The sequence below is a fragment of the Sciurus carolinensis genome, chromosome 17, assembly GCF_902686445.1.
Source record: "Sciurus carolinensis chromosome 17, mSciCar1.2, whole genome shotgun sequence".
NCBI lineage: Eukaryota > Metazoa > Chordata > Mammalia > Rodentia > Sciuridae > Sciurus > Sciurus carolinensis.
Window position 1 is genome coordinate 32,402,556 of NC_062229.1, and position 8,353 is coordinate 32,410,908.

The window sequence follows — 8,353 nt, forward strand, 5'->3', positions numbered from 1 at the left end:
ATAGCTCTGAGTGGTGCCAGGAAACGCTTCCCTGGAGAAAGAATAGAGAAAAGCAAAAAGCTATTTCTGAAAAATGCACTGTAACTTTTTCCCTTGAGGCTTGGGAGTTCGCTGAGGCATAATCCCTCTCCCCCTCATACTGGGGCTTGAATGCAGGGGGGCTCTACCACTGAATTAATACACAGCCCCCTCTTTTTGTTTTCTTTTAATTTTGAGACAGGGTCTCGCTGGCTAAATTGCCAAGGCTGTCCTTGAACTTGTGATCCTCCTGCCTCAACCTCTTAAATAGCTGGGATTACAGGTGTGTGCCCACCATACCTGGTGATCCATGTCCTTTTATAGAGAGCTTTGCTGTCTTTGTGCACTTGGGTGCCTTGAGTACTTTCACTCTCAACTTCTGGCCCCTCCATTTCTTTGTTGGAGGATGACCCTGGGCTTCAGGAGCCAAAGCAGTGGGAACTGACAGCAAGGAGGGCCTGGAAATTTATAATGCCTCTGGGGGCAGGCCCTAGCCAATGACTGATGGGTACTGAGTATACATAGTTCAGCTCCTTGGTCCTTCAGTGGGACACTCTGAAGCATGACATCTTTTGTTTCCAGAGATGTTCTGTGGAGTCACATCAACTTGACTTCCGTGTCTTTGCTTGGCTTACTTCTCTTTCTCGACTTACTTCTTCATTCCCCCACCTTTTTCATCCCCCTACCTCCTAATGCACTTTCATAGGAAGTCTTATTTATGATCTGATTTTAAGCAACCCAAACAGAAACATGGACCCTTCTCACTCTTGATTTTTCTTCCTCTGGTATCTATAGCAAGTAACTGGTAGCCTGTGTTGGTCTGGGGGTTGCCTTTGCCTGAAATCACAAAAGGTGCTCCCCTCTGGACGGATGAACCCCTGTGTCCAGGCACAGGATTGGCAAGTGGGGGCTCAGCACCATGAGCATTTATCAGCATGCCTTTGGCTTTGCACATGACCCTTAGCATTCCAGGAGGTACTCTGAGTACTCAGAAAAACCAGAGCCACATGGAGAATAGTTGAACAATCCCACAATCTCAGTTCTAGGTTTTTCTTATCCTCCTCTTCCCCAGTTCAAGGGAAATTTCCTTTCCATGTTTTCCTGGATATTTGAATATTTCAGGTAGATGTTTTGCTTTTCTCTGGACCAGCTGGGAAAATGTCTTTGCATCTTTCTGAAGCCAATGGAGAGAAGGAAAAGGGCTGTTTTAGCCAATGGAGCCATAGTACCACAGACTGCTGTGGGGTGGTGGTGCCTTGCTGGAGAGGGAGGTGGGTTTCTACCAGTCTGACCTCCAGGACTCCCAGGGGCCCCTTGTCTTAACAGTGGGCTCTTTGTAGCTGAGATGGGCAGCTTTAGTTCATTTTGCTTGGTAGAGTTTCTTTTCTTTGGGTTCAGGATATCTCTGATATCCTGCATTTCCCCACCTTTTCCTGTGGTGGTTGCCTGTTAATGTCTAAATTTGGCCCATCTGCGGATAGAGCAGAGCCCCTTTTAAAGATGCATATGTGGGGGAGTTCTTTGAGAAGCATGCTTTTGTTAGCTGCCTGATAATATAGATCAGAAGAAGGAAATCCAGGGAGAATAGAACATGGGAAGAAGACATCCGTACCTGTCATGAGGGAGGGGTGTTGTGTTCCATTCCCAGAGATCTGAGACCTCTGAGCTACTTGGGCAAGTCCTTGAACTTCTCTGGGAACCTGCATGTCTTCGCCTTTCTTTAATAATAGTTTTCCAGCTGTGTGTTGTTTGATGTTCAAAGAGGAAATATTTTCATTGACTCATTAAGCAGTTGTTGAGCAAGCTTATAAAATCCTTACCTGGGGACAACCGGCAGTCTCTTGGGGACAGTGGTATTTGTAGAGGCATCAAGATGTGGGTAGTAAGTGAGAGAATAGAGATAAACACCAGATCAGTGCCTGCATGAAGGGCCCAGGAGTGTCTATAGAGCTGCCTGGGCTGGTCTCGAAGTCTGAGTATTCACAGAAATTTGCAAACATCAGGGTGCCTATAGTGGGTGGTTATCCATTTAGGGCTCTTGAGTACATCGGAACAGCCCTTAGATCCTGGCTCTGACATTGGAAAGCCATGTGATCCAACCACTCTGAGCCTAAGTTTTCTTATTGGTAAAGTGGGTATCTTTAAGATTTAGCAATATGAAGCATTTACCTGTTATTACAAATGAAAAGTATCATAATTAAAGTGACCTTTTAGGCTGAAGAGATTATGTTCAGCTGCCTTGGGCCTGTACTCTTCAAATATTTTGGGGCCTTTGAATCATCTGGAGATCCTGTTAAAATGCAGATTCTGATTTAAAAGGTCTGGGAGCCTGAGATCCTGCCTTTCTCACTGGCTCCTAAATCTTGAAGCTGTTGCTCATTTGGGGACCACATTTTGAGCACAGGACCTTAGACCAGTCTTTCCTTCCCAGGTAATCTGAATCCCTATGTCTGGGGAGAGATAGAGGGTTCAGGCCTCCTGGGCAGGTCTGTCCTAGAGCTGGGTTGGAGACAGTAAGAATTTCTGTCCTTGAGTAAGATGTTGTCCTTGTCTGGTAATGGATCTAATTCAACTTTCTTCAGATGCCCTAAGGACCAGGAAGAATTCAGCATTTTTCTATGCCTTGGTATGAAGTTCTTTCTGGACAAATGGCTAAATGGTGCCCACTTTTGCATGCCGACCCTGAGGTTGTAGAGGTGACTAAACCACTGGCCCCATCACAATGTGGTGGGATGGGGTGGGTGGTGTGGGATCAGGCGTTGAAAAGTATAATTGTGATATGATGAGATAAGCATTCTGTAGAGTTCATGGATAATGGAGAGGCTGGTTAAAAATGATGGAAAAGGGAGAAAATACTTCCTGGTGGTGACTATATCTGAACTGGATTTTAAAAGATGAATTACTGTGGCTGGAGTAGAGAAGGAAGGCAGAAATATCTGGGGAATTGCATTCTAGGGTTAAGGAACAGCATGTGCAAAGTAGGGTGCCATGGAACAGCTTGGTGTATTCATGTCATTGAACCAAGGGTTATTTGGACATGAGGTGTGGTGGGAAGGGCTTGGTGGGGCAGGGCTAAGTTCCTGAACCTGGATTGATCAGGATAGGCTAAGCTCTGCTGCAGTAACAAATCAACTTCATCATCTTAGTAGCTTAACCCAAGAAAGATTCCTTCTCACTTACAGTATGCATCTGTGAGTAGAAGACCCCAAGCTTGATGTCTCACTATCTGGAAAATGTGGACTGTGTAGTCACTTGTGCCAGAAGAGAGTGAGAGAGTTGCTATCTTCCTTATGCCTCCTCTGGAATGAATGTATTGTTGTTTATGTTCACACTCCATTGGCCAAAACTTAAATTGTGAGGGACTTTGGAATTGGTGATGGGTGGAGAGGGGATGGATGGAAAGTTCAGAGAACATCATTCTCTTCCATATTTGCCTGAAACCAGTTTCTCAAATGGGCATGGATTCCTTTAAAGAAAGAAAGAAAGAAGGAAAAAGAAGGAAAGAAAGAAAGAAAGAAAAAGAAACTTGTAGATGCCTAGTATTGGCTTAAATTATTTTTATTATAAGGCAATTCAGATATATAGTAGCATTAAATACTTCTATTTTTTACTTTATTTTTAATTTATTTTTTTTTATTTTTACAGATTGCATTTTGATTCATTATACACAAATGGGGTACAACTTTTCATTTCTATGGTTGTACATGATGTAGATTGACATCATTTGTGTAATCATACATGTACATAGGGTAATTATGTCTGTCTCATTCCACCATCTTTCATACCCCCACCCCTCCCCACTCTCATTTCCCTCTATGTAATCCAAAGTTCCTCCATTCTTCTTTTACCCTCCGCTCCCCCACCCCCATTATGTATCATCATCCACTTATCAGGGAAAACATTTGGCCTGTGGTTTTTTGGGATTGGCTTATTTCACTTAGCATGATATTCTTCAATTCCACCCATTTACCTGCGAATGCCATAATTTTATTCTTCTTTATGGCTGAATAATATTCCACTGTGTCTATATACCACAGTTTCTTTATCTATTCACTGTTGAAGGGCATCTAGGTTGGTTCCACAATCTAGCTATTGTGAATTGAGCTGGTATAAACATTGAAGTGGCTGCGTTAGCATTAAATATTTCTAAACTTGAGATACTTGGAGCTCTCCTATGATCATAAAACCAAAACACATATATAAATAAAATACCAACACAATCACAAACTGAATATGTTCAGATCAATGTCCTGAATTTAATGTGATAAAATTTCATTTTTGCCAAAACTAAACTACTATTTCTGAAAACTGTCACTCAGATTCTTAAGAGTTTGGTGTGCTATGTGCCATGCCACATGGCTTATGTGATGGCTCAATCCTCTTATCAGTTCCTTCTCTGTGTATTAAATCCAATTTGTGATTTTTCTTATTAGCCTGTGATAATTAAAGTTACATTTCATGGTTTTGACCACATTGATAATGAAACAATACTTGATAATGCAAAACTTGGTTATAATATGGTCATTTAGATGGTCCAGGATAATAAAAGAAATTGTCATGAAGATGAAAGCACAAAGTTAAACAAAAAAACATTTTTTTGAGAACTTGTGGACCCTCTTGAATGTCTGAGGATCCCCCAGGATTTGAGAAACAGGTGGAAAGGGAGAACCATTGGAGTGCCTCCTGAAGGGGAGAGAGATCAGCTTAATGGGTTGGAGACAACACTTAGGCCAGGATGTGTGGGGTAGGTGAGGTGCCAGCAGGAAAGCCAGAGACAGCAAGCTGTGGAGGTGTTGGGTGGAGGTACAGACATGATGAGGGTGGGAACCAAGGCAGTAGTTTAGGGAAGGGGGAAGGGGGTGCTAGATTTGAGAGAGCTGCCTTGATCAGTTCCAGAGCTGCAACAGCTGTTTATTAATCCCAAAGAAAGAATTTGAAGGACTCAACAGAGAGGGAGAAGGTTTGGGCATTTATTACTCAGGCATTCCTCAGGGGCTACAGGCTGAGATGCCATGGAGGGCCAGGCTGCTTCTTCAAGCAGGAGCAGAGTATAGGATAGACTGTGTGCCCACTGTGCAGATGAACTTCTTCAGATGTTTTATGAGTGCTTCCCTTCACTTTACCACCAAGGTGTCTCCACTTTGATTCCCCGCTGTGCCAGTGAGCTTTGTGTCACTGAGACCAAAAGACCTGACAAGAACAATGTAGAGGAGAGACCAAAAGACCTGACAAGAACAATGTAGAGGAGAGAAAGTTTATTTTGGCTCATGGTTTCAGGGGTGACAGTTCATAGACAGCCAACTCTGTAGCCCTGGGCCTAAGGTGAGGCAGAACATTATGGTGGAAAGACCCAATGGAGGAAAGCAGCTCAGGACATGGCAACCAGGAAACAGAAAGAGAGAGAGGCACGGGAGAGCGAACTCTGCTCACCAGGACAAAATTTATACCCCAAAGGCATATCTCCAATGACCTACTTCCTCCAGCCACATCCTCCTGCCTGCAGGTACTTCCCAGTTAATTCATATCAGTAGAGTAATCCATCGATTAGGTTACAACTCTTGCAATCTTATCATTTCACCTCTGAATGTCCTTGCATTGTCTCACACCTGAGATTTTGGGGGCTACCACACATCCAAATCAAAAGACACGCCTAAAGATTGGAGACAAGGGAAGTGGCCCGTTTTCCTTCTCCTGGCCCATGTTATCACATTCTTTGAAGTTCTTCTTAAGTCACCACCAGGAGCAAGTTTTCCTACTCACTGACTGGTTATTACCCCAACAGACCTTTAGGAACCCACGGGTCTTGACATGTGGAAGATGATGGAAGGGAAGAGGAGTCAGGATGACTTTTTGTCATGAGGATCTGGGGTGGTTGACATGCCAGTGATTAGGACGAGGACAACAGGTATGCACAGCAAGGACGGAAAATCTTAAGACCATAACTGTCTTAGACCATTTCTGTCATCCCATCTTTAACTGACATGAGCTTTCCTGAACTAGTTTTTCAGAAACTGCTGCACTCGCGGTGTCTATATTTCCTCTATGGAACATTGAATTAGTGATCATTAGAATGAATTGAGCGGCTTTATTAGCGTCTCTCTTGTGCCTGTTTCTTCTGATCTGCTGGAGTAGGTTCTGGACACTTTTTGCCCAATTAAGCACGATTTTTTTTTTTTTTGTCTTTTATTCATTTCAGAAAAGTGAAAAAAAAATTGAGAGCATTGCAGATGTTCGTGAGATAAAAGCTGTCATACTAAGTGAGATGAGTTATCTGCCCTCAGTTTTCAAGAACTCAGCCACTTTCCGCCCTGTTCTTTTAGACAGATGCTTAAAATTCTCCATGGAGCCATGTGGCACAGGTTCAGTGATCTCTAGATAATTACATAACGAGGACAATGGAAACTTCGCACTTTGGGGAAGTGGAAGGAAGAGAACACGAAGCCACACAAACAAACAAAAATTTCGCAGACAAGATAAATTCACATAATTTTCTAGAGTGAAATCTGGTGTTCGTTAAATTTTCAGTATTAAGTACTTAAAAATCTAACAGGGTTTCCTCATTATATAAATGATTAACCTAATGCACTTATGGATGGGAGGTGATAGGAACAAGCTGCCAGAGTGGCTTTTACGCTCTCGTTTCTGTTTGTGATGAACTTCTACTCTCTCTTGGTCTTGGCACAGGTGTGATCTTCATAGCAGAGCCACTGAGTCCTCCAGGGACACATATGGCCTCCCCTCCTCTGCATCTCTTTGGAATTTGTGATTAAAGTCTTGTGATCAAGAGAATACCTGTCACCCCCAGAAATCACATGCTCCTTGAAGATAGCACAGTGTCTTTTTCTCCCCAACCAGGGGAGCATTTTTGCCAGACAGCAGATTCACATCTGCCAGCTACTGCAGGACACCCTACAAGAAGCACATTTGGGCTTCAGGGTTGGTTGGAGGAACAGATCTCCTAACCATAACAGCTGTGATTTTAGGAGCATCTCTTCCAGGGATGGGTTCCATAAAGCTAGCTGTACAGTTTCTTTGAGATATTGTCTGGTTTCAGATGGCCGCAGCCAGAGTTCTTTGGAGCTTGGGTCTCTACACCTATGGCAAAGACGGTTGATCCTGCCAGATAACCACATACTCACCTTCTTTAGCAGATACTATCAGTCCCTCCATGGTTTGCCTTTCCTGTTCTGATGGTTCCCATTGCAAGCCACTGCAACCCTGTTTGAGGGCCTTCTCTGGTTGCAGAAGCAGGATTGATCCATTTTTGGTGCAGACAGGAAGTGCTGGGCAGTTTATTCCCTTTGGACCAGTCCTCAAGTACTAACAGAGGGGACTAGTGGATCATTATCAGTTTCCTTGCTCCTCTGGTGGGACATCCAGGCACGCTGAGGCATGTTCTACCCAGTCTTCCTGGAGATTCCCAGCAAAACTGAGCCCAGGTTGCCCACAGCAGTAACCTGCTGGCTCACATCACTCTTGTGACTTCAGTTCTTCATGTTCCTTCATTGCTTCTGGGGATCAACCCCCTAGATGAACTCAAATCTTTGTCTCAGGCTCATCTTTGGGAGAAGTCCAACCTAAGATGCTTGTGCTCGAGGTCATGCGACCATCTCTGGCCAGCGGACAGTGGGTGGAAGTGCTGCATGTCATTTCTCATGCAAGAGTTAAGATCTAGAGCACCTTCCCTGCCTGTTCAGCGGCTGGGGCAACCCAGGGGCCATGGATTTTGGATGGGGGATCTGATGCTGTATGTTTCCTAGGGAGAATCTGATACGGGAGGACTGCTCAGTGCACACTGAACTCATAAGCAGGAAACTTGGCCTTTGAACTTTGGGGCATTTTTCAGTTGAGGCGCCAACCTACCTGACGTGTAGCATCAGTACTGTCCTTTTGGGGTACCACTTATGTCAGCTCACCCTCCATTTCTCCATCCTGGACTGATCCATAAGAGCTCTCTGGGAGCTTTTACTTGTGATCTCTCTGAATGCTCCCCATTTCCAAACTCCTTTCCTTCTTCAGTTGTTCAATAAATATCATAAAAGTAAAATTTATGCTTTTAGTTCATCTGGCAGTTATTGTGGTATTATTTGTCAGATGAAAATTCAAATTCATTTCCAAATTATTAACTAATTATCCCAATATTGAATAAAAATTATTCTGACCTTCCTGCTGGGTTTGTAATCATCTTTTATTATAGATTAAATTGTTATGTGAAGTTGTATCTATTTTGGGCCAACAGTTTTTTTTTTTTCCCCTTGAGTTCTTGTGCAAGTACCAAACACTGTAATTGTAGTTCTTTAATATATTTTACTATCTCATTACTCATCTTCTTGTT